This window comes from Crinia signifera, chromosome 8, assembly GCF_055691185.1.
Source record: "Crinia signifera chromosome 8, ASM5569118v1, whole genome shotgun sequence".
Lineage (NCBI taxonomy): Eukaryota > Metazoa > Chordata > Amphibia > Anura > Myobatrachidae > Crinia > Crinia signifera.
In genome coordinates, this window is record NC_139224.1 from 65,500,363 (window position 1) to 65,527,391 (window position 27,029).

Below are 27,029 nucleotides of genomic sequence, written 5' to 3' on the forward strand. Positions count from 1 at the left end.
ATAACCAGGGAAGCTAATAAAAAAGTTTCCTAACTGTATTGGCTTACTGAAAAAAATCATGTGTTGGTAATGTAAAAAGACCTACAGGACATGATATTAGCAGGTGGTCACAAATTAAACTACTAAAGAGGCTCAACACTGTTTAGCTGCTAAAAGCAGTTGGAATTGGGCCTAAACAGTGTGGTAAGTTTTTAGGTGATGGCTATTGTGTCTGTTTGACCTCTTCCAAATGTCTGTACTGGCAATAAAGAGAAAAAAGTTTCCAATTTAAAAAGCTAGAGAATAAAAACAATTTGCCAGTAATGGGGAAAACCTACAGCACCTGGTGTTCCCATGTGGTCTCCCACCCAACTACTAACCAGGCCCAACACTGCTTAGCTTCCAAGATCAGACGAGATTGGGCGTATCCAATGTGGTATGGCTGCAGGTGAAATACAAGTACTTTTTTGACATCTTCTACTTCTATAACCAGGTAAGCTAATAAAAAAGTTTCCTAACTGTTTTGGCTTACTGAAAAAAATCATGTGTTGGTAATGTAAAAAGACCTACAGGACATGATATAAGCAGGTGGTCTCAAATTAATCTACTAAAGAGGCTCAACACTGTTTAGCTGCCAAAAGCAGTTGGAATTGGGCCGAAAAAGTGTGGTAAGTCTTTAGGTGATGGCTATTGTGTCTGTTTGACCTCTCCCAAATGTCTGTATCGCCAATAAAAAGAAAAAAGTTTCCAATTTAAATAGCTAGAGAATAAAAACAATTTGCCAGTAATGGGAAAAAGCCTACAGCACCTGGTGTTCCCATGTGGTCTCCCACCCAAGTACTAACCAGGCCCAACATTGCTTAGCTTCCAAGATCAGATGAGATTGGGCATATCCAATGTGGTATGGCTGTAGGTGAGATACAGGCACTATTTTGCCCTCTTCTACTTCTATAACCAGGTAAGCTAATAAAAAAGTTTCCTAACTGTATTGGCTTACTGAGAAAAATCATGTGTTGGTAATGTAAAAAGACATACAGGACATGATATTAGCAGGTGGTCTCAAATTAAACTACTAAAGAGGCTCAACAATGTTTAGCTGCCAAAAGCAGTTGGAATTGGGCCTAAACAGTGTTGTAAGTTTTTAGGTGATGGCTATTGTGTCTGTTTGACCTCTTCCAAATGTCTGTACTGGCAATAAAGAGAAAAAAGTTTCCAATTTAAAAAGCTAGAGAATAAAAACAATTTGCCAGTAATGGGAAAAACCTACAGCAACTGGTGTTCCCATGTGGTCTCCCACCCAAGTACGAACCAGGCCCAACACTGCTTAGCTTCCAAGATCAGACGAGATTGGGCGTATCCAATGTGGTATGGCTGTAGGTGAAATTCAAGCACTTTTTTGCCCTCTTCTACTTCTATAACCAGGTAAGCTAATAAAAAAGTTTCCTAACTGTTTTGGCTTACTGAAAAAAATCATGTGTTGGTAATGTAAAAAGACCTACAGGACATGATATAAGCAGGTGGTCTCAAATTAATCTACTAAAGAGGCTCAACACTGTTTAGCTGCCAAAAGCAGTTGGAATTGGGCCGAAAAAGTGTGGTAAGTCTTTAGGTGATGGCTATTGTGTCTGTTTGACCTCTCCCAAATGTCTGTATCGGCAATAAAAAGAAAAAGTTTCCAATTTAAATAGCTAGAGAATAAAAACAATTTGCCAGTAATGGGAAAAAGCCTACAGCACCTGGTGTTCCCATGTGGTCTCCCACCCAAGTACTAACCAGGCCCAACATTGCTTAGCTTCCAAGATCAGACGAGATTGGGCGTATCCAATGTGGTATGGCTGTAGGTGAGATACAGGCACTATTTTGCCCTCTTCTACTTCTATAACCAGGTAATCTAATAAAAAAGTTTCCTAACTGTATTGGCTTACTGAAAAAAATCATGTGTTGGTAATGTAAAAAGACCTACAGGACATGATATTAGCAGGTGGTCTCAAATTAAACTACTAAAGAGGCTCAACACTTTTTAGCTGCCAAAAGCAGTTGGAATTGGGCCTAAACAGTGTGGTAAGTTTTTAGGTGATGGCTTTTGTGTCTGTTTGACCTCTTTCAAATGTCTGTACTGGCAATAAAGAGAAAAAAGTTTCCAATTTAAAAAGCTAGAGAATAAAAACAATTTGCCAGTAATGGGAAAAACCTACAGCACCTGGTGTTCCCATGTGGTCTCCCACCCAAGTACTAACCAGGCCCAACACTGCTTAGCTTCCAAGATCAGACGAGATTAGGCGTATCTAATGTGGTATTGCTGTAGGTGAGATACAGGCCCTTTTTTGCCCTCTTCTACTTCTATAACCAGGTAAGTTAATAAAAAAGTTTCCTAACTGTTTTGGCTTACTGAAAAAAATCACGTGTTGGTAATGTAAAAAGACCTACAGGACATGATATAAGCAGGTGGTCTCAAATTAAACTACTAAAGAGGCTCAACACTGTTTAGCTGCCAAAAGCAGTTGGAATTGGGCCTAAACAGTGTGGTAAGTTTTTAGGTGATGGCTATTGTGTCTGTTTGACCTCTTCCAAATGTCTGTACTGGCAATAAAAGTTTTTTTTTCCAATTTAAATAGCTAGAGAATAAAAACAATTTGCCAGTAATAAGAAAAAACCTACAGCACCTGGTGTTCCCATGTGGCCTCCCTCCCAAGTACTAACCAGGCCCAACACTGCTTAGCTTTCAAGATCACACGAGATTGGGCGTATCTAATGTGGTATGGCTGTAGGTGAGATACAGGCACTTTTTTGCCCTCTTCTACTTCTATAACCAGGTAAGTTAATAAAAAAGTTTCCTAACTGTATTGGCTTACTGAAAAAAATCATGTGTTGGCAATGTAAAAAGACCTACAGGACATGGTATTAGCAGGTGGTCTCAAATTAAACTACTAAAGAGGCTCAACACTGTTTAGCTGCCAAAAGCAGTTGGAATTGGGCCGAAACAGTGTGGTAAGTTTTTAGGTGATGGCTATTGTGTCTGTTTGACCTCTTCCAAATGTCTGTACTGGCAATAAAGAGAAAAAAGTTTCCAATTTAAAAAGCTAGAGAATAAAAACAATTTGCCAGTAATGGGAAAAACCTACAGCACCTGGTGTTCCCATGTGGTCTCCCACCCAAGTACTAACTAGGCCCAACACTGCTTAGCTTCCAAGATCAGGCGTTTCCAATGTGGTATGGCTGTAGGTGAAATACAAGCACTTTTTTGCCCTCTTCTACTTCTATAACCAGGTAAGCTAATAAAAAAGTTTCCTAACTGTGGAGCTTACTGAAAAAAATCATGTGTTGGTAATGTAAAAAGCAGATACACAAGCCCACCTGCCTACCACACCCGAAGTACCCAGCAGCAGAAGATCTTGGAAGCTGTGCCGGGACGCCGGCGAAGAACGTGACCCGACAGCTGCTTCCCCGCTGCCATACGGGAGAAGGTAAACAAAAGCCGCGGCATAACACCGCAGCCTCCGTGCTGCACCGTCGGCTTTTAGATAGTGATAGACAGGGTCACGGGCAATTTCATCTAACTCCAAAAAGAGTGTAAACATTGGTAAACCCAATCTTTTAACGCACAATTCTTTTACAGGTGTCCACTCGATATTTATTTTTATTTTTATTTATATTTATTTTTATTTTTATTATTATTTTTATTTATATATTTTATTTTTTATTTATTTTTATTTTTATTTATCTACATAGTGCATGTAACATAGAGCGCTCCAATACCTTTAATATGGTAATGTAAAAAGACCTACAGGACATGATATAAGCAGGTGGTCTCAAATTAATCTACTAAAGAGGCTCAACACTGTTTAGCTTCCAAAAGCAGTTGGAATTGGGCCGAAAAAGTGTGGTAAGTCTTTAGGTGATGGCTATTGTGTCTGTTTGACCTCTCCCAAATGTCTGTATCGGCAATAAAAAGAAAAAGTTTCCAATTTAAATAGCTAGAGAATAAAAACAATTTGCCAGTAATGGGAAAAAGCCTACAGCACCTGGTGTTCCCATGTGGTCTCCCACCCAAGTACTAACCAGGCCCAACATTGCTTAGCTTCCAAGATCAGACGAGATTGGGCATATCCAATGTGGTATGGCTGTAGGTGAGATACAGGCACTATTTTGCCCTCTTCTACTTCTATAACCTGGTAAGCTAATAAAAAAGTTTCCTAACTGTATTGGCTTACTGAGAAAAATCATGTGTTGGTAATGTAAAAAGACATACAGGACATGATATTAGCAGGTGGTCTCAAATTAAACTACTAAAGAGGCTCAACAATGTTTAGCTGCCAAAAGCAGTTGGAATTGGGCCTAAACAGTGTGGTAAGTTTTTAGGTGATGGCTATTGTGTCTGTTTGACCTCTTCCAAATGTCTGTACTGGCAATAAAGAGAAAAAAGTTTCCAATTTAAAAAGCTAGAGAATAAAAACAATTTGCCAGTAATGGGAAAAACCTACAGCAACTGGTGTTCCCATGTGGTCTCCCACCCAAGTACTAACCAGGCCCAACACTGCTTAGCTTCCAAGATCAGACGAGATTGGGCGTATCCAATGTGGTATGGCTGTAGGTGAAGTACAAGCACTTTTTTGCCCTCTTCTACTTCTATAACCAGGTAAGCTAATAAAAAAGTTTCCTAACTGTATTGGCTTACTGAAAAAAATCATGTGTTGGTAATGTAAAAAGACCTACAGGACATGATATTAGCAGGTGGTCTCAAATTAAACTACTAAAGAGGCTCAACAATGTTTAGCTGCCAAAAGCAGTTGGAATTGGGCTTAAACAGTTTGGTAAGTTTTTAGGTGATGGCTATTGTGTCTGTTTGACCTCTTCCAAATGTCTGTACTGGCAATAAAAAAAAGTTTCCAATTTAAATAGCTAGAGAATAAAAACAATTTGCCAGTAATAAGAAAAAACCTTCAGCACCTGGTGTTCCCATGTGGTCTCCCACCCAAGTACTAACCAGGCCCAACACTGCTTAGCTTCCAAGATCAGACGAGATTAGGCGTATCTAATGTGATATGGCTGTAGGTGAGATACAGGCACTTTTTTGCCCTCTTCTACTTCTTTAACCAGGTAAGTTAATAAAAAAGTTTCCTAACTGTTTTGGCTTACTGAAAAAAATCATGTGTTGGTAATGTAAAAAGACCTACAGGACATGATATAAGCAGGTGGTCTCAAATTAAACTACTAAAGAGGCTCAACACTGTTTAGCTGCCAAAAGCAGTTGGAATTGGGCCTAAACAGTGTGGTAAGTTTTTAGGTGATGGCTATTGTGTCTGTTTGACCTCTTCCAAATGTCTGTACTGGCAATAAAGAGAAAAAAGTTTCCAATTTAAAAAGCTAGAGAATAAAAACAATTTGCCAGTAATGGTAAAAACCTACAGCACCTGGTGTTCCCATGTGGTCTCCCACCCAAGTACTAACCAGGCCCAACACTGCTTAGCTTCCAAGATCAGACGAGATTGGGCGTATCCAATGTGGTATGGCTGTAGGTGAGATACAGGCACTTTTTTGCCCTCTTCTACTTCTATAACCAGGTAAGCTAATAAAAAAGTTTCCTAACTGTATTGGCTTACTGAAAAAAATCATGTGTTGGTAATGTAAAAAGACCTACAGGACATGATATTAGCAGGTGGTCTCAAATTAAACTACTAAAGAGGCTCAACAATGTTTAGCTGCCAAAAGCAGTTGGAATTGGGCCTAAACAGTGTGGTAAGTTTTTAGGTGATGGCTATTGTGTCTGTTTGACCTCTTCCAAATGTCTGTACTGGCAATAAAGAGAAAAAAGTTTCCAATTTAAAAAGCTAGAGAATAAAAACAATTTGCCAGTAATGGTAAAAACCTACAGCACCTGGTGTTCCCATGAGGTCTCCCACCCAGGTACTAACCAGGCCCAACACTGCTTAGCTTCCAAGATCAGACGAGATTGGGCGTATCTAATGTGGTATGGCTGTAGGTGAGATACAGGCACTTTTTTGCCCTCTTCTACTTCTATAACCAGGTAAGCTAATAAAAAAGTTTCCTAACTGTATTGGCTTACTGAAAAAAATCATGTGTTGGTAATGTAAAAAGACCTACAGGACATGATATTAGCAGGTGGTCTCAAATTAAACTACTAAAGAGGCTCAACACTGTTTAGCTGCCAAAAGCAGTTGGAATTGGGCCTAAACAGTGTGGTAAGTTTTTAGGTGATGGCTTTTGTGTCTGTTTGACCTCTTTCAAATGTCTGTACTGGCAATAAAGAGAAAAAAGTTTCCAATTTAAAAAGCTAGAGAATAAAAACAATTTGCCAGTAATGGGAAAAACCTACAGCACCTGGTGTTCCCATGTGGTCTCCCACCCAAGTACTAACCAGGCCCAACACTGCTTAGCTTCCAAGATCAGACGAGATTAGGCGTATCTAATGTGGTATTGCTGTAGGTGAGATACAGGCCCTTTTTTGCCCTCTTCTACTTCTATAACCAGGTAAGTTAATAAAAAAGTTTCCTAACTGTTTTGGCTTACTGAAAAAAATCACGTGTTGGTAATGTAAAAAGACCTACAGGACATGATATAAGCAGGTGGTCTCAAATTAAACTACTAAAGAGGCTCAACACTGTTTAGCTGCCAAAAGCAGTTGGAATTGGGCCTAAACAGTGTGGTAAGTTTTTAGGTGATGGCTATTGTGTCTGTTTGACCTCTTCCAAATGTCTGTACTGGCAATAAAAGTTTTTTTTCCAATTTAAATAGCTAGAGAATAAAAACAATTTGCCAGTAATAAGAAAAAACCTACAGCACCTGGTGTTCCCATGTGGCCTCCCTCCCAAGTACTAACCAGGCCCAACACTGCTTAGCTTTCAAGATCACACGAGATTGGGCGTATCTAATGTGGTATGGCTGTAGGTGAGATACAGGCACTTTTTTGCCCTCTTCTACTTCTATAACCAGGTAAGTTAATAAAAAAGTTTCCTAACTGTATTGGCTTACTGAAAAAAATCATGTGTTGGCAATGTAAAAAGACCTACAGGACATGGTATTAGCAGGTGGTCTCAAATTAAACTACTAAAGAGGCTCAACACTGTTTAGCTGCCAAAAGCAGTTGGAATTGGGCCGAAACAGTGTGGTAAGTTTTTAGGTGATGGCTATTGTGTCTGTTTGACCTCTTCCAAATGTCTGTACTGGCAATAAAGAGAAAAAAGTTTCCAATTTAAAAAGCTAGAGAATAAAAACAATTTGCCAGTAATGGGAAAAACCTACAGCACCTGGTGTTCCCATGTGGTCTCCCACCCAAGTACTAACTAGGCCCAACACTGCTTAGCTTCCAAGATCAGGCGTATCCAATGTGGTATGGCAGTAGGTGAAATACAAGCACTTTTTTGCCCTCTTCTACTTCTATAACCAGGTAAGCTAATAAAAAAGTTTCCTAACTGTTTTGGCTTACTGAAAAAAATCATGTGTTGGTAATGTAAAAAGCAGATACACAAGCCCACCTGCCTACCACACCCGAAGTACCCAGCAGCAGAAGATCTTGGAAGCTGTGCCGGGACGCCGGCGAAGAACGTGACCCGACAGCTGCTTCCCCGCTGCCATACGGGAGAAGGTAAACAAAAGCCGCGGCATAACACCGCAGCCTCCGTGCTGCACCGTCGGCTTTTAGATAGTGATAGACAGGGTCACGGGCAATTCCATCTAACTCCAAAAAGAGTGTAAACATTGGTAAACCCAATCTTTTAACGCACAATTCTTTTACAGGTGTCCACTCGATATTTATTTTTATTTTTATTTATATTTATTTTTATTTTTATTATTATTTTTATTTATATATTTTATTTTTTATTTATTTTTATTTTTATTTATCTACATAGTGCATGTAACATAGAGCGCTCCAATACCTTTAATATGGTAATGTAAAAAGACCTTCAGGACATGATATAAGCAGGTGGTCTCAAATTAATCTACTAAAGAGGCTCAACACTGTTTAGCTGCCAAAAGCAGTTGGAATTGGGCCGAAAAAGTGTGGTAAGTCTTTAGGTGATGGCTATTGTGTCTGTTTGACCTCTCCCAAATGTCTGTATCGGCAATAAAAAGAAAAAGTTTCCAATTTAAATAGCTAGAGAATAAAAACAATTTGCCAGTAATGGGAATAAGCCTACAGCACCTGGTGTTCCCATGTGGTCTCCCACCCAAGTACTAACCAGGCCCAACATTGCTTAGCTTCCAAGATCAGACGAGATTGGGCATATCCAATGTGGTATGGCTGTAGGTGAGATACAGGCACTATTTTGCCCTCTTCTACTTCTATAACCAGGTAAGCTAATAAAAAAGTTTCCTAACTGTATTGGCTTACTGAGAAAAATCATGTGTTGGTAATGTAAAAAGACATACAGGACATGATATTAGCAGGTGGTCTCAAATTAAACTACTAAAGAGGCTCAACAATGTTTAGCTGCCAAAAGCAGTTGGAATTGGGCCTAAACAGTGTGGTAAGTTTTTAGGTGATGGCTATTGTGTCTGTTTGACCTCTTCCAAATGTCTGTACTGTCAATAAAAAAAAGTTTCCAATTTAAATAGCTAGAGAATAAAAACAATTTGCCAGTAATGAGAAAAAACCTTCAGCACCTGGTGTTCCCATGTGGTCTCCCACCCAAGTACTAACCAGGCCCAACACTGCTTAGCTTCCAAGATCAGACGAGATTGGGCGTATCCAATGTGGTATGGCTGTAGGTGAGATACAGGCACTTTTTTGCCCTCTTCTACTTCTATAACCAGGTAAGCTAATAAAAAAGTTTCCTAACTGTATTGGCTTACTGAAAAAAATCATGTGTTGGTAATGTAAAAAGACCTACAGGACATGATATAAGCAGGTGGTCTCAAATTAAACTACTAAAGAGGCTCAACACTGGTTAGCTGCCAAAAGCAGTTGGAATTGGGCCGAAAAAGTGTGGTAAGTCTTTAGGTGATGGCTATTGTGTCTGTTTGACCTCTTCCAAATGTCTGTACTGGCAATAAAGAGAAAAAAGTTTCCAATTTAAAAAGCTAGAGAATAAAAACAATTTGCCAGTAATGGGAAAAACCTACAGCACCTGGTGTTCCCATGTGGTCTCCCACCCAAGTACTAACCAGGCCCAACACTGCTTAGCTTCCAAGATCAGACGAGATTGGGCGTATCCAATGTGGTATGGCTGTAGGTGAAATACAGGCACTTTTTTGCCCTCTTCTACTTCTATTACCAGGTAAGCTAATAAAAAAGTTTCCTAACTGTTTTGGCTTACTGAAAAAAATCATGTGTTGGTAATGTAAAAAGACCTGCAGGACATGATATAAGCAGGTGGTCTCAAATTAATCTACTAAAGAGGCTCAACACTGTTTAGCTGCCAAAAGCAGTTGGAATTGGGCCGAAAAAGTGTGGTAAGTCTTTAGGTGATGGCTATTGTGTCTGTTTGACCTCTCCCAAATGTCTGTATCGGCAATAAAAAGAAAAAGTTTCCAATTTAAATAGCTAGAGAATAAAAACAATTTGCCAGTAATGGGAAAAAGCCTACAGCACCTGGTGTTCTCATGTGGTCTCCCACCCAAGTACTAACCAGGCCCAACATTGCTTAGCTTCCAAGATCAGACGAGATTGGGCGTATCCAAAGTGGTATGGCTGTAGGTGAGATACAGGCACTATTTTGCCCTCTTCTACTTCTATAACCAGGTAAGCTAATAAAAAAGTTTCCTAACTGTATTGGCTTACTGAAAAAAATCATGTGTTGGTAATGTAAAAAGACCTACAGGACATGATATTAGCAGGTGGTCTCAAATTAAACTACTAAAGAGGCTCAACAATGTTTAGCTGCCAAAAGCAGTTGGAATTGGGCTTAAACAGTGTGGTAAGTTTTTAGGTGATGGCTATTTTGTCTGTTTGACCTCTTCCAAATGTCTGTACTGGCAATAAAAAAAGTTTCCAATTTAAATAGCTAGAGAATAAAAAAAAATTGCCAGTAATAAGAAAAAACCTACAGCACCTGGTGTTCCCATGTGGTCTCCCACCCAAGTACTAACCAGGCCCAACACTGCTTAGCTTCCAAGATCAGACGAGATTGGGCGTATCTAATGTGGTATAGCTGTAGGTGAGATACAGGCACTTTGTTGCCCTCTTCTACTTCTATAACAAGGTAAGTTAATAAAAAAGTTTCCTAACTGTTTTGGCTTACTGAAAAAAATCATGTGTTGGTAATGTAAAAAGACCTACAGGACATGATATAAGCAGGTGGTCTCACATTAAACTACTAAAGAGGCTCAACACTGTTTAGCTGCCAAAAGCAGTTGGAATTGGGCCTAAACAGTGTGGTAAGTTTTTAGGTGATGGCTATTGTGTCTGTTTGACCTCTTCCAAATGTCTGTACTGGCAATAAAGAGAAAAAAGTTTCCAATTTAAAAAGCTAGAGAATAAAAACAATTTGCCAGTAATGGGAAAAACCTACAGCACCTGGTGTTCCCATGAGGTCTCCCACCCAGGTACTAACCAGGCCCAACACTGCTTAGCTTCCAAGATCAGAAGAGTTTGGGCGTATTTAATGTGGTATGGCTGTAGGTGAGATACAGGCACTTTTTTGCCCTCTTCTACTTCTATAACCAGGTAAGTTAATAAAAAAGTTTCCTAACTGTATTGGCTTACTGAAAAAAATCATGTGTTGGTAATGTAAAAAGACCTATAGGACATGATATTAGCAGGTGGTCTCAAATTAAACTACTAAAGAGGCTCAACACTGTTTAGCTGCCAAAAGCAGTTGGAATTGGGCCTAAACAGTGTGGTAAGTTTTTAGGTGATGGCTATTGTGTCTGTTTGACCTCTTTCAAATGTCTGTACTGGCAATAAATAGAAAAAAGTTTCCAATTTAAAAATCTAGAGAATAAAAACAATTTGCCAGTAATGGGAAAAACCTACAGCACCTGGTGTTCCCATGTGGTCTCCCACCCAAGTACTAACCAGGCCCAACACTGCTTAGCTTCCAAGATCAGACGAGATTGGGCGTATGCAATGTGGTATGGATGTAGGTGAGATACAGGCACTTTTTTGCCCTCTTCTACTTCTATAACCAGGTAAGCTAATAAAAAAGTGTCCTAACTGTTTTGGCTTACTGAAAAAAATCATGTGTTGGTAATGTAAAAAAACCTGCAGGACATGATATAAGCAGGTGGTCTCAAATTAAACTACTAAAGAGGCTCAACACTGTTTAGCTGCCAAAAGCAGTTGGAATTGGGCCGAAAAAGTGTGGTAAGTCTTTAGGTGATGGCTATTGTGTCTATTTGACCTCTCCCAAATGTCTGTATCGGCAATAAAAAGAAAAAGTTTCCAATTTAAATAGCTAGAGAATAAAAACAATTTGCCAGTAATGGGAAAAATCCTACAGCACCTGGTGTTCCCATGTGGTCTCCCACCCAAGTACTAACCAGGCCCAACATTGCTTAGCTTCCAAGATCAGACGAGATTGGGCGTATCCAATGTGGTATGGCTGTAGGTGAAATACAAGCACTTTTTTGCCCTCTTCTACTTCTATAACCAGGTAAGCTAATAAAAAAGTTTCCTAACTGTTTTGGCTTACTGAAAAAAATCATGTGTTGGTAATGTAAAAAGACCTACAGGACATGATATAAGCAGGTGGTCTCAAATTAATCTACTAAAGAGGCTCAACACTGTTTAGCTGCCAAAAGCAGTTGGAATTGGGCCGAAAAAGTGTGGTAAGTCTTTAGGTGATGGCTATTGTGTCTGTTTGACCTCTCCCAAATGTCTGTATCGGCAATAAAAAGAAAAAGTTTCCAATTTAAATAGCTAGAGAATAAAAACAATTTGCCAGTAATGGGAAAAAGCCTACAGCACCTGGTGTTCCCATGTGGTCTCCCACCCAAGTACTAACCAGGCCCAACATTGCTTAGCTTCCAAGATCAGATGAGATTGGGCGTATCCAATGTGGTATAGCTGTAGGTGAGATACAGGCACTATTTTGCCCTCTTCTACTTCTATAACCAGGTAAGCTAATAAAAAAGATTCCTAACTGTATTGGCTTACTGAAAAAAATCATGTGTTGGTAATGTAAAAAGACCTACAGGACATGATATTAGCAGGTGGTCTCAAATTAAACTACTAAAGAGGCTCAACAATGTTTAGCTGCCAAAAGCAGTTGGAATTGGGCCTAAACAGTGTGGTAAGTTTTTAGGTGATGGCTATTGTGTCTGTTTGACCTCTTCCAAATGTCTGTACTGGCAATAAAAAAAAGTTTCCAATTTAAATAGCTAGAGAATATAAACAATTTGCCAGTAATGGAAAAAATCCTACAGCACCAGGTGTTCCCCCACCCAAGTACTAACCAGGCCCAACACTGCTTAGCTTTCAAGATCAGACGAGATTAGGCGTATCCAATGTGGTATGGCTGTAGGTGAAATACAAGCACTTTTTTGCCCTCTTCTACTTCTATAACCAGGTAAGCTAATAAAAAAGTTTCCTAACTGTATTGGCCTACTGAAAAAAATCATTTGTTGGTAATGTAAAAAGACCTACAGGACATGATATTAGCAGGTGGTCTCAAATTAAACTACTAAAGAGGCTCAACAATGTTTAGCTGCCAAAAGCAGTTGGAATTGGTCCTAAACAGTGTGGTAAGTTTTTAGGTGATGGCTATTGTGTCTGTTTGACCTCTTCCAAATGTCTGTACTGGCAATAAAGAGAAAAAAGTTTCCAATTTAAAAAGCTAGAGAATAAAAACAATTTGCCAGTAATGGGAAAAACCTACAGCACCTGGTGTTCCCATACCAAAGTACTAACCAGGCCCAACACTGCTTAGCTTCCAAGATCAGACGAGATTGGGCGTATCCAATGTGGTATGGCTGTAGGTGAAATACAGGCACTTTTTTGCCCTCTTCTACTTCTATAACCAGGTAAGCTAATAAAAAAGTTTCCTAACTGTTTTGGCTTACTGAAAAAAATCATGTGTTGGTAATGTAAAAAGACCTGCAGGACATGATATAAGCAGGTGGTCTCAAATTAATCTACTAAAGAGGCTCAACACTGTTTAGCTGCCAAAAGCAGTTGGAATTGGGCCGAAAAAGTGTGGTAAGTCTTTAGGTGATGGCTATTGTGTCTGTTTGACCTCTCCCAAATGTCTGTATCGGCAATAAAAAGAAAAAGTTTCCAATTTAAATAGCTAGAGAATAAAAACAATTTGCCAGTAATGGGAAAAAGCCTACAGCACCTGGTGTTCCCATGTGGTCTCCCACCCAAGTTCTAACCAGGCCCAACATTGCTTAGCTTCCAAGATCAGACAAGATTGGGCGTATCCAAAGTGGTATGGCTGTAGGTGAGATACAGGCACTTTGTTGCCCTCTTCTACTTCTATAACCAGGTAAGTTAATAAAAAAGTTTCCTAACTGTTTTGGCTTACTGAAAAAAATCATGTGTTGGTAATGTAAAAAGACCTACAGGACATGATATTAGCAGGTGGTCTCAAATTAAACTACTAAAGAGGCTCAACAATGTTTAGCTGCCAAAAGCAGTTATAATTGGGCCTAAACAGTGTGGTAAGTTTTTAGGTGATGGCTATTGTGTCTGCTTGACCTCTTCCAAATGTCTGTACTGGCAATAAAGAGAAAAAAGTTTCCAATTTAAAAAGCTAGAGAATAAAAACAATTTGCCAGTAATGGGAAAAACCTACAGCACCTGGTGTTCCCATGTGGTCTCAAACCAAAGTACTAACCAGGCCCAACACTGCTTAGCTTCCAAGATCAGACGAGATTGGGCGTATCCAATGTGGTATGGCTGTAGGTGAAATACAGGCACTTTTTTGCCCTCTTCTACTTCTATAACCAGGTAAGCTAATAAAAAAGTTTCCTAACTGTTTTGGCTTACTGAAAAAAATCATGTGTTGGTAATGTAAAAAGACCTGCAGGACATGATATAAGCAGGTGGTCTCAAATTAATCTACTAAAGAGGCTCAACACTGTTTAGCTGCCAAAAGCAGTTGGAATTGGGCCGAAAAAGTGTGGTAAGTCTTTAGGTGATGGCTATTGTGTCTGTTTGACCTCTCCCAAATGTCTGTATCGGCAATAAAAAGAAAAAGTTTCCAATTTAAATAGCTAGAGAATAAAAACAATTTGCCAGTAATGGGAAAAAGCCTACAGCACCTGGTGTTCCCATGTGGTCTCCCACCCAAGTACTAACCAGGCCCAACATTGCTTAGCTTCCAAGATCAGATGAGATTGGGCGTATCCAAAGTGGTATGGCTGTAGGTGAGATACAGGCACTTTGTTGCCCTCTTCTACTTCTATAACCAGGTAAGTTAATAAAAAAGTTTCCTAACTGTTTTGGCTTACTGAAAAAAATCATGTGTTGGTAATGTAAAAAGACCTACAGGACATGATATAAGCAGGTGGTCTCAAATTAAACTACTAAAGAGGCTCAACACTGTTTAGCTGCCAAAAGCAGTTGGAATTGGGCCTAAACAGTGTGGTAAGTTTTTAGGTGATGGCTATTGTGTCTGTTTGACCTCTTCCAAATGTCTGTACTGGCAATAAAGAGAAAAAAGTTTCCAATTTAAAAAGCTAGAGAATAAAAACAATTTGCCAGTAATGGGAAAAACCTACAGCACCTGGTGTTCCCATGTGGTCTCCCACCCAAGTACTAACCAGGCCCAACACTGCTTAGCTTCCAAGATCAGATGAGATTGGGCGTATCCAATGTGGTATGGCTGTAGGTGAAATACAAGCACTTTTTTGCTCTCTTCTACTTCTATAACCAGGTAAGCTAATAAAAAAAGTTTCCTAACTGTTTTGGCTTACTGAAAAAAATCATGTGTTGGTAATGTAAAAAGACCTACAGGACATGATATAAGCAGGTGGTCTCAAATTAATCTACTAAAGAGGCTCAACACTGTTTAGCTGCCAAAAGCAGTTGGAATTGGGCCGAAAAAGTGTGGTAAGTCTTTAGGTGATGGCTATTGTGTCTATTTGACCTCTCCCAAATGTCTGTATCGGCAATAAAAAGAAAAAGTTTCCAATTTAAATAGCTAGAGAATAAAAACAATTTGCCAGTAATGGGAAAAATCCTACAGCACCTGGTGTTCCCATGTGGTCTCCCACCCAAGTACTAACCAGGCCCAACATTGCTTAGCTTCCAAGATCAGACGAGATTGGGCGTATCCAATGTGGTATGGCTGTAGGTGAAATACAAGCACTTTTTTGCCCTCTTCTACTTCTATAACCAGGTAAGCTAATAAAAAAGTTTCCTAACTGTTTTGGCTTACTGAAAAAAATCATGTGTTGGTAATGTAAAAAGACCTACAGGACATGATATAAGCAGGTGGTCTCAAATTAATCTACTAAAGAGGCTCAACACTGTTTAGCTGCCAAAAGCAGTTGGAATTGGGCCGAAAAAGTGTGGTAAGTCTTTAGGTGATGGCTATTGTGTCTGTTTGACCTCTCCCAAATGTCTGTATCGGCAATAAAAAGAAAAAGTTTCCAATTTAAATAGCTAGAGAATAAAAACAATTTGCCAGTAATGGGAAAAAGCCTACAGCACCTGGTGTTCCCATGTGGTCTCCCACCCAAGTACTAACCAGGCCCAACATTGCTTAGCTTCCAAGATCAGATGAGATTGGGCGTATCCAATGTGGTATAGCTGTAGGTGAGATACAGGCACTATTTTGCCCTCTTCTACTTCTATAACCAGGTAAGCTAATAAAAAAGATTCCTAACTGTATTGGCTTACTGAAAAAAATCATGTGTTGGTAATGTAAAAAGACCTACAGGACATGATATTAGCAGGTGGTCTCAAATTAAACTACTAAAGAGGCTCAACAATGTTTAGCTGCCAAAAGCAGTTGGAATTGGGCCTAAACAGTGTGGTAAGTTTTTAGGTGATGGCTATTGTGTCTGTTTGACCTCTTCCAAATGTCTGTACTGGCAATAAAAAAAAGTTTCCAATTTAAATAGCTAGAGAATATAAACAATTTGCCAGTAATGGAAAAAATCCTACAGCACCAGGTGTTCCCCCACCCAAGTACTAACCAGGCCCAACACTGCTTAGCTTTCAAGATCAGACGAGATTAGGCGTATCCAATGTGGTATGGCTGTAGGTGAAATACAAGCACTTTTTTGCCCTCTTCTACTTCTATAACCAGGTAAGCTAATAAAAAAGTTTCCTAACTGTATTGGCCTACTGAAAAAAATCATTTGTTGGTAATGTAAAAAGACCTACAGGACATGATATTAGCAGGTGGTCTCAAATTAAACTACTAAAGAGGCTCAACAATGTTTAGCTGCCAAAAGCAGTTGGAATTGGTCCTAAACAGTGTGGTAAGTTTTTAGGTGATGGCTATTGTGTCTGTTTGACCTCTTCCAAATGTCTGTACTGGCAATAAAGAGAAAAAAGTTTCCAATTTAAAAAGCTAGAGAATAAAAACAATTTGCCAGTAATGGGAAAAACCTACAGCACCTGGTGTTCCCATGTGGTCTCAAACCAAAGTACTAACCAGGCCCAACACTGCTTAGCTTCCAAGATCAGACGAGATTGGGCGTATCCAATGTGGTATGGCTGTAGGTGAAATACAGGCACTTTTTTGCCCTCTTCTACTTCTATAACCAGGTAAGCTAATAAAAAAGTTTCCTAACTGTTTTGGCTTACTGAAAAAAATCATGTGTTGGTAATGTAAAAAGACCTGCAGGACATGATATAAGCAGGTGGTCTCAAATTAATCTACTAAAGAGGCTCAACACTGTTTAGCTGCCAAAAGCAGTTGGAATTGGGCCGAAAAAGTGTGGTAAGTCTTTAGGTGATGGCTATTGTGTCTGTTTGACCTCTCCCAAATGTCTGTATCGGCAATAAAAAGAAAAAGTTTCCAATTTAAATAGCTAGAGAATAAAAACAATTTGCCAGTAATGGGAAAAAGCCTACAGCACCTGGTGTTCCCATGTGGTCTCCCACCCAAGTTCTAACCAGGCCCAACATTGCTTAGCTTCCAAGATCAGACAAGATTGGGCATATCCAAAGTGGTATGGCTGTAGGTGAGATACAGGCACTTTGTTGCCCTCTTCTACTTCTATAACCAGGTAAGTTAATAAAAAAGTTTCCTAACTGTTTTGGCTTACTGAAAAAAATCATGTGTTGGTAATGTAAAAAGACCTACAGGACATGATATTAGCAGGTGGTCTCAAATTAAACTACTAAAGAGGCTCAACAATGTTTAGCTGCCAAAAGCAGTTGGAATTGGGCCTAAACAGTGTGGTAAGTTTTTAGGTGATGGCTATTGTGTCTGTTTGACCTCTTCCAAATGTCTGTACTGGCAATAAAGAGAAAAAAGTTTCCAATTTAAAAAGCTAGAGAATAAAAACAATTTGCCAGTAATGGGAAAAACCTACAGCACCTGGTGTTCCCATGTGGTCTCAAACCAAAGTACTAACCAGGCCCAACACTGCTTAGCTTCCAAGATCAGACGAGATTGGGCGTATCCAATGTGGTATGGCTGTAGGTGAAATACAGGCACTTTTTTGCCCTCTTCTACTTCTATAACCAGGTAAGCTAATAAAAAAGTTTCCTAACTGTTTTGGCTTACTGAAAAAAATCATGTGTTGGTAATGTAAAAAGACCTGCAGGACATGATATAAGCAGGTGGTCTCAAATTAATCTACTAAAGAGGCTCAACACTGTTTAGCTGCCAAAAGCAGTTGGAATTGGGCCGAAAAAGTGTGGTAAGTCTTTAGGTGATGGCTATTGTGTCTGTTTGACCTCTCCCAAATGTCTGTATCGGCAATAAAAAGAAAAAGTTTCCAATTTAAATAGCTAGAGAATAAAAACAATTTGCCAGTAATGGGAAAAAGCCTACAGCACCTGGTGTTCCCATGTGGTCTCCCACCCAAGTACTAACCAGGCCCAACATTGCTTAGCTTCCAAGATCAGATGAGATTGGGCGTATCCAAAGTGGTATGGCTGTAGGTGAGATACAGGCACTTTGTTGCACTCTTCTACTTCTATAACCAGGTAAGTTAATAAAAAAGTTTCCTAACTGTTTTGGCTTACTGAAAAAAATCATGTGTTGGTAATGTAAAAAGACCTACAGGACATGATATAAGCAGGTGGTCTCAAATGAAACTACTAAAGAGGCTCAACACTGTTTAGCTGCCAAAAGCAGTTGGAATTGGGCCTAAACAGTGTGGTAAGTTTTTAGGTGATGGCTATTGTGTCTGTTTGACCTCTTCCAAATGTCTGTACTGGCAATAAAGAGAAAAAAGTTTCCAATTTAAAAAGCTAGAGAATAAAAACAATTTGCCAGTAATGGGAAAAACCTACAGCACCTGGTGTTCCCATGTGGTCTCCCACCCAAGTACTAACCAGGCCCAACACTGCTTAGCTTCCAAGATCAGATGAGATTGGGCGTATCCAATGTGGTATGGCTGTAGGTGAAATACAAGCACTTTTTTGCTCTCTTCTACTTCTATAACCAGGTAAGCTAATAAAAAAAGTTTCCTAACTGTTTTGGCTTACTGAAAAAAATCATGTGTTGGTAATGTAAAAAGACCTACAGGACATGATATAAGCAGATGGTCTCAAATTAATCTACTAAAGAGGCTCAACACTGTTTAGCTGCCAAAAGCAGTTGGAATTGGGCCGAAAAAGTGTGGTAAGTCTTTAGGTGATGGCTATTGTGTCTATTTGACCTCTCCCAAATGTCTGTATCGGCAATAAAAAGAAAAAGTTTCCAATTTAAATAGCTAGAGAATAAAAACAATTTGCCAGTAATGGGAAAAATCCTACAGCACCTGGTGTTCCCATGTGGTCTCCCACCCAAGTACTAACCAGGCCCAACATTGCTTAGCTTCCAAGATCAGACGAGATTGGGCGTATCCAATGTGGTATGGCTGTAGGTGAAATACAAGCACTTTTTTGCCCTCTTCTACTTCTATAACCAGGTAAGCTAATAAAAAAGTTTCCTAACTGTTTTGGCTTACTGAAAAAAATCATGTGTTGGTAATGTAAAAAGACCTACAGGACATGATATAAGCAGGTGGTCTCAAATTAATCTACTAAAGAGGCTCAACACTGTTTAGCTGCCAAAAGCAGTTGGAATTGGGCCGAAAAAGTGTGGTAAGTCTTTAGGTGATGGCTATTGTGTCTGTTTGACCTCTCCCAAATGTCTGTATCGGCAATAAAAAGAAAAAGTTTCCAATTTAAATAGCTAGAGAATAAAAACAATTTGCCAGTAATGGGAAAAAGCCTACAGCACCTGGTGTTCCCATGTGGTCTCCCACCCAAGTACTAACCAGGCCCAACATTGCTTAGCTTCCAAGATCAGATGAGATTGGGCGTATCCAATGTGGTATAGCTGTAGGTGAGATACAGGCACTATTTTGCCCTCTTCTACTTCTATAACCAGGTAAGCTAATAAAAAAGATTCCTAACTGTATTGGCTTACTGAAAAAAATCATGTGTTGGTAATGTAAAAAGACCTACAGGACATGATATTAGCAGGTGGTCTCAAATTAAACTACTAAAGAGGCTCAACAATGTTTAGCTGCCAAAAGCAGTTGGAATTGGGCCTAAACAGTGTGGTAAGTTTTTAGGTGATGGCTATTGTGTCTGTTTGACCTCTTCCAAATGTCTGTACTGGCAATAAAAAAAAGTTTCCAATTTAAATAGCTAGAGAATATAAACAATTTGCCAGTAATGGAAAAAATCCTACAGCACCAGGTGTTCCCATGTGGTCTCCCACCCAAGTACTAACCAGGCCCAACACTGCTTAGCTTCCAAGATCAGACGAGATTGGGCGTATCCAATGTGGTATGGCTGTAGGTGAGATACAGGCACTTTTTTGCCCTCTTCTACTTCTATAACCATGTAAGCTAATAAAAAAGTGTCCTAACTGTTTTGGCTTACTGAAAAAAATCATGTGTTGGTAATGTAAAAAAACCTACAGTACATTTTATAAGCAGATGGTCTCAAATTAAACTACTAAAGAGGCTCAACACTGTTTAGCTGCCAAAAGCAGTTGGAATTGGGCCTAAACAGTGTGGTAAGTTTTTAGGTGATGGCTATTGTGTCTGTTTTACCTCTTCCAAATGTCTGTACTGGCAATAAAGAGAAAAAAGTTTAAAATTTAAAAAGCTAGAGAATAAAAACAATTTGCCAGTAATGGGAAAAACCTACAGCACCTGGTGTTCCCATGTGGTCTCCCACCCAAGTACTAACCAGGCCCAACACTGCTTAGCTTCTAAGATCGGACGAGATTGGGCGTATCCAATGTGGTATGGCTGTAGGTGAAATGCAAGCACTTTTTTGCCCTCTTCTACTTCTATAACCAGGAAAGCTAATAAAAAATTTTCCTAACTGTTTTGGCTTACTGATTAAAATCATGTGTTGGTAATGTAAAAAGACCTACAGGACATGATATAAGCAGGTGGTCTCAAATTAATCTACTAAAGAGGCTCAACACTGGTTAGCTGCCAAAAGCAGTTGGAATTGGGCCGAAAAAGTGTGGTAAGTCTTTAGGTGATGGCTATTGTGTCTATTTGACCTCTCCCAAATGTCTGTATCGGCAATAAAAAGAAAAAGTTTCCAATTTAAATAGCTAGAGAATAAAAACAATTTGCCAGTAATGGGAAAAATCCTACAGCACCTGGTGTTCCCATGTGGTCTCCCACCCAAGTACTAACCAGGCCCAACATTGCTTAGCTTCCAAGATCAGACGAGATTGGGCGTATCCAATGTGGTATGGCTGTAGGTGAAATACAAGCACTTTTTTGCCCTCTTCTACTTCTATAACCAGGTAAGCTAATAAAAAAGTTTCCTAACTGTTTTGGCTTACTGAAAAAAATCATGTGTTGGTAATGTAAAAAGACCTACAGGACATGATATAAGCAGGTGGTCTCAAATTAATCTACTAAAGAGGCTCAACACTGTTTAGCTGCCAAAAGCAGTTGGAATTGGGCCGAAAAAGTGTGGTAAGTCTTTAGGTGATGGCTATTGTGTCTGTTTGACCTCTCCCAAATGTCTGTATCGGCAATAAAAAGAAAAAGTTTCCAATTTAAATAGCTAGAGAATAAAAACAATTTGCCAGTAATGGGAAAAAGCCTACAGCACCTGGTGTTCCCATGTGGTCTCCCACCCAAGTACTAACCAGGCCCAACATTGCTTAGCTTCCAAGATCAGATGAGATTGGGCGTATCCAATGTGGTATAGCTGTAGATGAGATACAGGCACTATTTTGCCCTCTTCTACTTCTATAACCAGGTAAGCTAATAAAAAAGATTCCTAACTGTATTGGCTTACTGAAAAAAATCATGTGTTGGTAATGTAAAAAGACCTACAGGACATGATATTAGCAGGTGGTCTCAAATTAAACTACTAAAGAGGCTCAACAATGTTTAGCTGCCAAAAGCAGTTGGAATTGGGCCTAAACAGTGTGGTAAGTTTTTAGGTGATGGCTATTGTGTCTGTTTGACCTCTTCCAAATGTCTGTACTGGCAATAAAAAAAAGTTTCCAATTTAAATAGCTAGAGAATATAAACAATTTGCCAGTAATGGAAAAAAACCTACAGCACCAGGTGTTCCCATGTGGTCTCCCACCCAAGTACTAACCAGGCCCAACACTGCTTAGCTTCCAAGATCAGACGAGATTGGGCGTATCCAATGTGGTATGGCTGTAGGTGAGATACAGGCACTTTTTTGCCCTCTTCTACTTCTATAACCAGGTAAGCTAATAAAAAAGTGTCCTAACTGTTTTGGCTTACTGAAAAAAATCATGTGTTGGTAATGTAAAAAAACGTACAGTACATTTTATAAGCAGATGGTCTCAAATTAAACTACTAAAGAGGCTCAACACTGTTTAGCTGCCAAAAGCAGTTGGAATTGGGCCTAAACAGTGTGGTAAGTTTTTAGGTGATGGCTATTGTGTCTGTTTTACCTCTTCCAAATGTCTGTACTGGCAATAAAGAGAAAAAAGTTTAAAATTTAAAAAGCTAGAGAATAAAAACAATTTGCCAGTAATGGGAAAAACCTACAGCACCTGGTGTTCCCATGTGGTCTCCCACCCAAGTACTAACCAGGCCCAACACTGCTTAGCTTCTAAGATCGGACGAGATTGGGCGTATCCAATGTGGTATGGCTGTAGGTGAAATGCAAGCACTTTTTTGCCCTCTTCTACTTCTATAACCAGGAAAGCTAATAAAAAATTTTCCTAACTGTTTTGGCTTACTGATTAAAATCATGTGTTGGTAATGTAAAAAGACCTACAGGACATGATATAAGCAGGTGGTCTCAAATTAATCTACTAAAGAGGCTCAACACTGGTTAGCTGCCAAAAGCAGTTGGAATTGGGCCGAAAAAGTGTGGTAAGTCTTTAGGTGATGGCTATTGTGTCTGTTCGACCTCTTCCAAATGTCTGTACTGGCAATAAAGAGAAAAAAGTTTCCAATTTAAAAAGCTAGAGAATAAAAACAATTTGCCAGTAATGGGAAAAACCTACAGCACCTGGTGTTCCCATGTGGTCTCCCACCCAAGTACTAACCAGGCCCAACACTGCTTAGCTTCCAAGATCAGATGAGATTGGGCGTATCCAATGTGGTATGGCTGTAGGTGAAATACAAGCACTTTTTTGCCCTCTTCTACTTCTATAACCAGGTAAGCTAATAAAAAAAGTTTCCTAACTGTTTTGGCTTACTGAAAAAAATCATGTGTTGGTAATGTAAAAAGACCTACAGGACATGATATAAGCAGGTGGTCTCAAATTAATCTACTAAAGAGGCTCAACACTGTTTAGCTGCCAAAAGCAGTTGGAATTGGGCCGAAAAAGTGTGGTAAGTCTTTAGGTGATGGCTATTGTGTCTATTTGACCTCTCCCAAATGTCTGTATCGGCAATAAAAAGAAAAAGTTTCCAATTTAAATAGCTAGAGAATAAAAACAATTTGCCAGTAATGGGAAAAATCCTACAGCACCTGGTGTTCCCATGTGGTCTCCCACCCAAGTACTAACCAGGCCCAACATTGCTTAGCTTCCAAGATCAGACGAGATTGGGCGTATCCAATGTGGTATGGCTGTAGGTGAAATTCAAGCACTTTTTTGCCCTCTTCTACTTCTATAACCAGGTAAGCTAATAAAAAAGTTTCCTAACTGTATTGGCCTACTGAAAAAAATCATGTGTTGGTAATGTAAAAAGACCTACAGGACATGATATAAGCAGGTGGTCTCAAATTAAACTACTAAAGAGGCTCAACAATGTTTAGCTGCCAAAAGCAGTTGGAATTGGGCCTAAACAGTGTGGTAAGTTTTTAGGTGATGGCTATTGTGTCTGTTTGACCTCTTCCAAATGTCTGTACTGGCAATAAAGAGAAAAAAGTTTCCAATTTAAAAAGCTAGAGAATAAAAACAATTTGCCAGTAATGGGAAAAACCTACAGCACCTGGTGTTCCCATGTGGTCTCCCACCCAAGTACTAACCAGGCCCAACACTGCTTAGCTTCCAAGATCAGATGAGATTGGGCGTATCCAATGTGGTATGGCTGTAGGTGAAATGCAAGCACTTTTTTGCCCTCTTCTACTTCTATAACCAGGTAAGCTAATAAAAAAAGTTTCCTAACTGTTTTGGCTTACTGAAAAAAATCATGTGTTGGTAATGTAAAAAGACCGACAGGACATGATATAAGCAGGTGGTCTCAAATTAATCTACTAAAGAGGCTCAACACTGTTTAGCTGCCAAAAGCAGTTGGAATTGGGCCGAAAAAGTGTGGTAAGTCTTTAGGTGATGGCTATTGTGTCTATTTGACCTCTCCCAAATGTCTGTATCGGCAATAAAAAGAAAAAGTTTCCAATTTAAATAGCTAGAGAATAAAAACAATTTGCCAGTAATGGGAAAAATCCTACAGCACCTGGTGTTCCCATGTGGTCTCCCACCCAAGTACTAACCAGGCCCAACATTGCTTAGCTTCCAAGATCAGACGAGATTGGGCGTATCCAATGTGGTATGGCTGTAGGTGAAATACAAGCACTTTTTTGCCCTCTTCTACTTCTATAACCAGGTAAGCTAATAAAAAAGTTTCCTAACTGTATTGGCCTACTGAAAAAAATCATGTGTTGGTAATGTAAAAAGACCTACAGGACATGATATAAGCAGGTGGTCTCAAATTAAACTACTAAAGAGGCTCAACAATGTTTAGCTGCCAAAAGCAGTTGGAATTGGGCCTAAACAGTGTGGTAAGTTTTTAGGTGATGGCTATTGTGTCTGTTTGACCTCTTCCAAATGTCTGTACTGGCAATAAAGAGAAAAAAGTTTCCAATTTAAAAAGCTAGAGAATAAAAACAATTTGCCAGTAATGGGAAAAACCTACAGCACCTGGTGTTCCCATGTGGTCTCAAACCAAAGTACTAACCAGGCCCAACACTGCTTAGCTTCCAAGATCAGACGAGATTGGGCGTATCCAATGTGGTATGGCTGTAGGTGAAATACAGGCACTTTTTTGCCCTCTTCTACTTCTATAACCAGGTAAGCTAATAAAAAAGTTTCCTAACTGTTTTGGCTTACTGAAAAAAATCATGTGTTGGTAATGTAAAAAGACCTGCAGGACATGATATAAGCAGGTGGTCTCAAATTAATCTACTAAAGAGGCTCAACACTGTTTAGCTGCCAAAAGCAGTTGGAATTGGGCCGAAAAAGTGTGGTAAGTCTTTAGGTGATGGCTATTGTGTCTGTTTGACCTCTCCCAAATGTCTGTATCGGCAATAAAAAGAAAAAGTTTCCAATTTAAATAGCTAGAGAATAAAAACAATTTGCCAGTAATGGGAAAAAGCCTGCAGCACCTGGTGTTCCCATGTGGTCTCCCACCCAAGTACTAACCAGGCCCAACATTGCTTAGCTTCCAAGATCAGATGAGATTGGGCGTATCCAAAGTGGTATGGCTGTAGGTGAGATACAGGCACTTTGTTGCCCTCTTCTACTTCTATAACCAGGTAAGTTAATAAAAAAGTTTCCTAACTGTTTTGGCTTACTGAAAAAAATCATGTGTTGGTAATGTAAAAAGACCTACAGGACATGATATAAGCAGGTGGTCTCAAATTAAACTACTAAAGAGGCTCAACACTGTTTAGCTGCCAAAAGCAGTTGGAATTGGGCCTAAACAGTGTGGTAAGTTTTTAGGTGATGGCTATTGTGTCTGTTTGACCTCTTCCAAATGTCTGTACTGGCAATAAAGAGAAAAAAGTTTCCAATTTAAAAAGCTAGAGAATAAAAACAATTTGCCAGTAATGGGAAAAACCTACAGCACCTGGTGTTCCCATGTGGTCTCCCACCTAAGTACTAACCAGGCCCAACACTGCTTAGCTTCCAAGATCAGATGAGATTGGGCGTATCCAATGTGGTATGGCTGTAGGTGAAATACAAGCACTTTTTTGCCCTCTTCTACTTCTATAACCAGGTAAGCTAATAAAAAAAGTTTCCTAACTGTTTTGGCTTACTGAAAAAAATCATGTGTTGGTAATGTAAAAAGACCTACAGGACATGATATAAGCAGGTGGTCTCAAATTAATCTACTAAAGAGGCTCAACACTGTTTAGCTGCCAAAAGCAGTTGGAATTGGGCCGAAAAAGTGTGGTAAGTCTTTAGGTGATGGCTATTGTGTCTATTTGACCTCTCCCAAATGTCTGTATCGGCAATAAAAAGAAAAAGTTTCCAATTTAAATAGCTAGAGAATAAAAACAATTTGCCAGTAATGGGAAAAAGCCTGCAGCACCTGGTGTTCCCATGTGGTCTCCCACCCAAGTACTAACCAGGCCCAACATTGCTTAGCTTCCAAGATCAGATGAGATTGGGCGTATCCAAAGTGGTATGGCTGTAGGTGAGATACAGGCACTTTGTTGCCCTCTTCTACTTCTATAACCAGGTAAGTTAATAAAAAAGTTTCCTAACTGTTTTGGCTTACTGAAAAAAATCATGTGTTGGTAATGTAAAAAGACCTACAGGACATGATATAAGCAGGTGGTCTCAAATTAAACTACTAAAGAGGCTCAACACTGTTTAGCTGCCAAAAGCAGTTGGAATTGGGCCTAAACAGTGTGGTAAGTTTTTAGGTGATGGCTATTGTGTCTGTTTGACCTCTTCCAAATGTCTGTACTGGCAATAAAGAGAAAAAAGTTTCCAATTTAAAAAGCTAGAGAATAAAAACAATTTGCCAGTAATGGGAAAAACCTACAGCACCTGGTGTTCCCATGTGGTCTCCCACCTAAGTACTAACCAGGCCCAACACTGCTTAGCTTCCAAGATCAGATGAGATTGGGCGTATCCAATGTGGTATGGCTGTAGGTGAAATACAAGCACTTTTTTGCCCTCTTCTACTTCTATAACCAGGTAAGCTAATAAAAAAAGTTTCCTAACTGTTTTGGCTTACTGAAAAAAATCATGTGTTGGTAATGTAAAAAGACCTACAGGACATGATATAAGCAGGTGGTCTCAAATTAATCTACTAAAGAGGCTCAACACTGTTTAGCTGCCAAAAGCAGTTGGAATTGGGCCGAAAAAGTGTGGTAAGTCTTTAGGTGATGGCTATTGTGTCTATTTGACCTCTCCCAAATGTCTGTATCGGCAATAAAAAGAAAAAGTTTCCAATTTAAATAGCTAGAGAATAAAAACAATTTGCCAGTAATTCGAAAAATCCTACAGCACCTGGTGTTCCCATGTGGTCTCCCACCCAAGTACTAACCAGGCCCAACATTGCTTAGCTTCCAAGATCAGACGAGATTGGGCGTATCCAATGTGGTATGGCTGTAGGTGTAATACAAGCACTTTTTTGCCCTCTTCTACTTCTATAACCAGGTAAGCTAATAAAAAAGTTTCCTAACTGTTTTGGCTTACTGAAAAAAATCATGTGTTGGTAATGTAAAAAGACCTACAGGACATGATATAAGCAGGTGGTCTCAAATTAATCTACTAAAGAGGCTCAACACTGTTTAGCTGCCAAAAGCAGTTGGAATTGGGCCGAAAAAGTGTGGTAAGTCTTTAGGTGATGGCTATTGTGTCTGTTTGACCTCTCCCAAA

At 39.4% G+C, this 27,029-nt stretch overlaps 47 non-coding genes and 9 pseudogenes across 47 annotated transcripts; all 56 read right to left on the bottom strand.

The window, feature by feature from the left end:
• Window positions 1-310: 310 nt before the first annotated feature.
• Window positions 311-429, bottom strand: LOC146032332 (5S ribosomal RNA). The gene has a single exon (XR_014457773.1). It is a non-coding gene; the product is annotated as a 5S ribosomal RNA (ribosomal RNA).
• Window positions 430-775: 346 nt separating this feature from the next.
• LOC146030847 (5S ribosomal RNA) lies at window positions 776-894 on the bottom strand. The gene has a single exon (XR_014456330.1). It is a non-coding gene; the product is annotated as a 5S ribosomal RNA (ribosomal RNA).
• A 345-nt stretch (window positions 895-1,239) lies between these two features.
• Window positions 1,240-1,358, bottom strand: LOC146034154 (5S ribosomal RNA). The gene has a single exon (XR_014459561.1). It is a non-coding gene; the product is annotated as a 5S ribosomal RNA (ribosomal RNA).
• Window positions 1,359-1,703: 345 nt separating this feature from the next.
• Window positions 1,704-1,822, bottom strand: LOC146030474 (5S ribosomal RNA). Its single transcript, XR_014455967.1, has one exon. It is a non-coding gene; the product is annotated as a 5S ribosomal RNA (ribosomal RNA).
• A 345-nt stretch (window positions 1,823-2,167) lies between these two features.
• On the bottom strand, window positions 2,168-2,286 carry LOC146033966 (5S ribosomal RNA). The gene has a single exon (XR_014459375.1). It is a non-coding gene; the product is annotated as a 5S ribosomal RNA (ribosomal RNA).
• Window positions 2,287-2,630: 344 nt separating this feature from the next.
• LOC146028075 (5S ribosomal RNA) lies at window positions 2,631-2,749 on the bottom strand (annotated as a pseudogene).
• A 345-nt stretch (window positions 2,750-3,094) lies between these two features.
• Window positions 3,095-3,203, bottom strand: LOC146029146 (5S ribosomal RNA; annotated as a pseudogene).
• Window positions 3,204-3,989: 786 nt separating this feature from the next.
• Window positions 3,990-4,108, bottom strand: LOC146031331 (5S ribosomal RNA). The gene has a single exon (XR_014456799.1). It is a non-coding gene; the product is annotated as a 5S ribosomal RNA (ribosomal RNA).
• A 345-nt stretch (window positions 4,109-4,453) lies between these two features.
• Window positions 4,454-4,572, bottom strand: LOC146032912 (5S ribosomal RNA). Its single transcript, XR_014458324.1, has one exon. It is a non-coding gene; the product is annotated as a 5S ribosomal RNA (ribosomal RNA).
• Window positions 4,573-4,914: 342 nt separating this feature from the next.
• LOC146027726 (5S ribosomal RNA) lies at window positions 4,915-5,033 on the bottom strand. Its single transcript, XR_014455113.1, has one exon. It is a non-coding gene; the product is annotated as a 5S ribosomal RNA (ribosomal RNA).
• Window positions 5,034-5,378: 345 nt separating this feature from the next.
• On the bottom strand, window positions 5,379-5,497 carry LOC146032724 (5S ribosomal RNA). The gene has a single exon (XR_014458146.1). It is a non-coding gene; the product is annotated as a 5S ribosomal RNA (ribosomal RNA).
• Window positions 5,498-5,842: 345 nt separating this feature from the next.
• On the bottom strand, window positions 5,843-5,961 carry LOC146031963 (5S ribosomal RNA). The gene has a single exon (XR_014457414.1). It is a non-coding gene; the product is annotated as a 5S ribosomal RNA (ribosomal RNA).
• Window positions 5,962-6,306: 345 nt separating this feature from the next.
• Window positions 6,307-6,425, bottom strand: LOC146033967 (5S ribosomal RNA). The gene has a single exon (XR_014459376.1). It is a non-coding gene; the product is annotated as a 5S ribosomal RNA (ribosomal RNA).
• A 343-nt stretch (window positions 6,426-6,768) lies between these two features.
• Window positions 6,769-6,887, bottom strand: LOC146028076 (5S ribosomal RNA; annotated as a pseudogene).
• Window positions 6,888-7,232: 345 nt separating this feature from the next.
• LOC146029456 (5S ribosomal RNA) lies at window positions 7,233-7,341 on the bottom strand (annotated as a pseudogene).
• A 787-nt stretch (window positions 7,342-8,128) lies between these two features.
• LOC146031332 (5S ribosomal RNA) lies at window positions 8,129-8,247 on the bottom strand. The gene has a single exon (XR_014456800.1). It is a non-coding gene; the product is annotated as a 5S ribosomal RNA (ribosomal RNA).
• A 342-nt stretch (window positions 8,248-8,589) lies between these two features.
• LOC146032085 (5S ribosomal RNA) lies at window positions 8,590-8,708 on the bottom strand. The gene has a single exon (XR_014457531.1). It is a non-coding gene; the product is annotated as a 5S ribosomal RNA (ribosomal RNA).
• Window positions 8,709-9,053: 345 nt separating this feature from the next.
• Window positions 9,054-9,172, bottom strand: LOC146032736 (5S ribosomal RNA). The gene has a single exon (XR_014458157.1). It is a non-coding gene; the product is annotated as a 5S ribosomal RNA (ribosomal RNA).
• Window positions 9,173-9,517: 345 nt separating this feature from the next.
• Window positions 9,518-9,636, bottom strand: LOC146031648 (5S ribosomal RNA). Its single transcript, XR_014457110.1, has one exon. It is a non-coding gene; the product is annotated as a 5S ribosomal RNA (ribosomal RNA).
• Window positions 9,637-9,977: 341 nt separating this feature from the next.
• On the bottom strand, window positions 9,978-10,096 carry LOC146032614 (5S ribosomal RNA). Its single transcript, XR_014458041.1, has one exon. It is a non-coding gene; the product is annotated as a 5S ribosomal RNA (ribosomal RNA).
• A 345-nt stretch (window positions 10,097-10,441) lies between these two features.
• Window positions 10,442-10,560, bottom strand: LOC146034072 (5S ribosomal RNA). The gene has a single exon (XR_014459478.1). It is a non-coding gene; the product is annotated as a 5S ribosomal RNA (ribosomal RNA).
• A 345-nt stretch (window positions 10,561-10,905) lies between these two features.
• LOC146032926 (5S ribosomal RNA) lies at window positions 10,906-11,024 on the bottom strand. Its single transcript, XR_014458337.1, has one exon. It is a non-coding gene; the product is annotated as a 5S ribosomal RNA (ribosomal RNA).
• A 345-nt stretch (window positions 11,025-11,369) lies between these two features.
• LOC146030744 (5S ribosomal RNA) lies at window positions 11,370-11,488 on the bottom strand. The gene has a single exon (XR_014456233.1). It is a non-coding gene; the product is annotated as a 5S ribosomal RNA (ribosomal RNA).
• A 345-nt stretch (window positions 11,489-11,833) lies between these two features.
• Window positions 11,834-11,952, bottom strand: LOC146030732 (5S ribosomal RNA). The gene has a single exon (XR_014456222.1). It is a non-coding gene; the product is annotated as a 5S ribosomal RNA (ribosomal RNA).
• Window positions 11,953-12,294: 342 nt separating this feature from the next.
• LOC146029603 (5S ribosomal RNA) lies at window positions 12,295-12,403 on the bottom strand (annotated as a pseudogene).
• Window positions 12,404-12,748: 345 nt separating this feature from the next.
• LOC146028776 (5S ribosomal RNA) lies at window positions 12,749-12,857 on the bottom strand (annotated as a pseudogene).
• A 345-nt stretch (window positions 12,858-13,202) lies between these two features.
• Window positions 13,203-13,321, bottom strand: LOC146027777 (5S ribosomal RNA; annotated as a pseudogene).
• Window positions 13,322-13,666: 345 nt separating this feature from the next.
• On the bottom strand, window positions 13,667-13,785 carry LOC146027540 (5S ribosomal RNA). Its single transcript, XR_014454938.1, has one exon. It is a non-coding gene; the product is annotated as a 5S ribosomal RNA (ribosomal RNA).
• Window positions 13,786-14,130: 345 nt separating this feature from the next.
• LOC146030776 (5S ribosomal RNA) lies at window positions 14,131-14,249 on the bottom strand. The gene has a single exon (XR_014456262.1). It is a non-coding gene; the product is annotated as a 5S ribosomal RNA (ribosomal RNA).
• Window positions 14,250-14,594: 345 nt separating this feature from the next.
• LOC146030659 (5S ribosomal RNA) lies at window positions 14,595-14,713 on the bottom strand. Its single transcript, XR_014456150.1, has one exon. It is a non-coding gene; the product is annotated as a 5S ribosomal RNA (ribosomal RNA).
• Window positions 14,714-15,059: 346 nt separating this feature from the next.
• On the bottom strand, window positions 15,060-15,178 carry LOC146030745 (5S ribosomal RNA). The gene has a single exon (XR_014456234.1). It is a non-coding gene; the product is annotated as a 5S ribosomal RNA (ribosomal RNA).
• Window positions 15,179-15,523: 345 nt separating this feature from the next.
• Window positions 15,524-15,642, bottom strand: LOC146030733 (5S ribosomal RNA). The gene has a single exon (XR_014456223.1). It is a non-coding gene; the product is annotated as a 5S ribosomal RNA (ribosomal RNA).
• A 342-nt stretch (window positions 15,643-15,984) lies between these two features.
• LOC146029604 (5S ribosomal RNA) lies at window positions 15,985-16,093 on the bottom strand (annotated as a pseudogene).
• Window positions 16,094-16,438: 345 nt separating this feature from the next.
• On the bottom strand, window positions 16,439-16,557 carry LOC146027541 (5S ribosomal RNA). Its single transcript, XR_014454939.1, has one exon. It is a non-coding gene; the product is annotated as a 5S ribosomal RNA (ribosomal RNA).
• Window positions 16,558-16,902: 345 nt separating this feature from the next.
• LOC146028237 (5S ribosomal RNA) lies at window positions 16,903-17,021 on the bottom strand (annotated as a pseudogene).
• Window positions 17,022-17,366: 345 nt separating this feature from the next.
• Window positions 17,367-17,485, bottom strand: LOC146027542 (5S ribosomal RNA). Its single transcript, XR_014454940.1, has one exon. It is a non-coding gene; the product is annotated as a 5S ribosomal RNA (ribosomal RNA).
• A 345-nt stretch (window positions 17,486-17,830) lies between these two features.
• LOC146030777 (5S ribosomal RNA) lies at window positions 17,831-17,949 on the bottom strand. Its single transcript, XR_014456263.1, has one exon. It is a non-coding gene; the product is annotated as a 5S ribosomal RNA (ribosomal RNA).
• Window positions 17,950-18,294: 345 nt separating this feature from the next.
• Window positions 18,295-18,413, bottom strand: LOC146030673 (5S ribosomal RNA). Its single transcript, XR_014456163.1, has one exon. It is a non-coding gene; the product is annotated as a 5S ribosomal RNA (ribosomal RNA).
• A 346-nt stretch (window positions 18,414-18,759) lies between these two features.
• On the bottom strand, window positions 18,760-18,878 carry LOC146030746 (5S ribosomal RNA). Its single transcript, XR_014456236.1, has one exon. It is a non-coding gene; the product is annotated as a 5S ribosomal RNA (ribosomal RNA).
• Window positions 18,879-19,223: 345 nt separating this feature from the next.
• On the bottom strand, window positions 19,224-19,342 carry LOC146030734 (5S ribosomal RNA). The gene has a single exon (XR_014456224.1). It is a non-coding gene; the product is annotated as a 5S ribosomal RNA (ribosomal RNA).
• A 342-nt stretch (window positions 19,343-19,684) lies between these two features.
• Window positions 19,685-19,803, bottom strand: LOC146031351 (5S ribosomal RNA). The gene has a single exon (XR_014456819.1). It is a non-coding gene; the product is annotated as a 5S ribosomal RNA (ribosomal RNA).
• Window positions 19,804-20,148: 345 nt separating this feature from the next.
• LOC146031706 (5S ribosomal RNA) lies at window positions 20,149-20,267 on the bottom strand. Its single transcript, XR_014457165.1, has one exon. It is a non-coding gene; the product is annotated as a 5S ribosomal RNA (ribosomal RNA).
• A 345-nt stretch (window positions 20,268-20,612) lies between these two features.
• LOC146030747 (5S ribosomal RNA) lies at window positions 20,613-20,731 on the bottom strand. The gene has a single exon (XR_014456237.1). It is a non-coding gene; the product is annotated as a 5S ribosomal RNA (ribosomal RNA).
• A 345-nt stretch (window positions 20,732-21,076) lies between these two features.
• Window positions 21,077-21,195, bottom strand: LOC146031257 (5S ribosomal RNA). The gene has a single exon (XR_014456728.1). It is a non-coding gene; the product is annotated as a 5S ribosomal RNA (ribosomal RNA).
• Window positions 21,196-21,537: 342 nt separating this feature from the next.
• LOC146030295 (5S ribosomal RNA) lies at window positions 21,538-21,656 on the bottom strand. Its single transcript, XR_014455793.1, has one exon. It is a non-coding gene; the product is annotated as a 5S ribosomal RNA (ribosomal RNA).
• Window positions 21,657-22,001: 345 nt separating this feature from the next.
• LOC146031707 (5S ribosomal RNA) lies at window positions 22,002-22,120 on the bottom strand. Its single transcript, XR_014457166.1, has one exon. It is a non-coding gene; the product is annotated as a 5S ribosomal RNA (ribosomal RNA).
• Window positions 22,121-22,465: 345 nt separating this feature from the next.
• LOC146030685 (5S ribosomal RNA) lies at window positions 22,466-22,584 on the bottom strand. Its single transcript, XR_014456175.1, has one exon. It is a non-coding gene; the product is annotated as a 5S ribosomal RNA (ribosomal RNA).
• Window positions 22,585-22,930: 346 nt separating this feature from the next.
• Window positions 22,931-23,049, bottom strand: LOC146030748 (5S ribosomal RNA). The gene has a single exon (XR_014456238.1). It is a non-coding gene; the product is annotated as a 5S ribosomal RNA (ribosomal RNA).
• Window positions 23,050-23,394: 345 nt separating this feature from the next.
• On the bottom strand, window positions 23,395-23,513 carry LOC146030696 (5S ribosomal RNA). The gene has a single exon (XR_014456187.1). It is a non-coding gene; the product is annotated as a 5S ribosomal RNA (ribosomal RNA).
• Window positions 23,514-23,859: 346 nt separating this feature from the next.
• On the bottom strand, window positions 23,860-23,978 carry LOC146030749 (5S ribosomal RNA). Its single transcript, XR_014456239.1, has one exon. It is a non-coding gene; the product is annotated as a 5S ribosomal RNA (ribosomal RNA).
• Window positions 23,979-24,323: 345 nt separating this feature from the next.
• On the bottom strand, window positions 24,324-24,442 carry LOC146027543 (5S ribosomal RNA). Its single transcript, XR_014454941.1, has one exon. It is a non-coding gene; the product is annotated as a 5S ribosomal RNA (ribosomal RNA).
• A 345-nt stretch (window positions 24,443-24,787) lies between these two features.
• Window positions 24,788-24,906, bottom strand: LOC146032611 (5S ribosomal RNA). The gene has a single exon (XR_014458038.1). It is a non-coding gene; the product is annotated as a 5S ribosomal RNA (ribosomal RNA).
• Window positions 24,907-25,251: 345 nt separating this feature from the next.
• On the bottom strand, window positions 25,252-25,370 carry LOC146032276 (5S ribosomal RNA). The gene has a single exon (XR_014457718.1). It is a non-coding gene; the product is annotated as a 5S ribosomal RNA (ribosomal RNA).
• A 346-nt stretch (window positions 25,371-25,716) lies between these two features.
• On the bottom strand, window positions 25,717-25,835 carry LOC146032612 (5S ribosomal RNA). The gene has a single exon (XR_014458039.1). It is a non-coding gene; the product is annotated as a 5S ribosomal RNA (ribosomal RNA).
• Window positions 25,836-26,180: 345 nt separating this feature from the next.
• Window positions 26,181-26,299, bottom strand: LOC146032288 (5S ribosomal RNA). Its single transcript, XR_014457730.1, has one exon. It is a non-coding gene; the product is annotated as a 5S ribosomal RNA (ribosomal RNA).
• Window positions 26,300-26,645: 346 nt separating this feature from the next.
• On the bottom strand, window positions 26,646-26,764 carry LOC146030750 (5S ribosomal RNA). Its single transcript, XR_014456240.1, has one exon. It is a non-coding gene; the product is annotated as a 5S ribosomal RNA (ribosomal RNA).
• Between the last annotated feature and the right edge of the window lie 265 nt (window positions 26,765-27,029).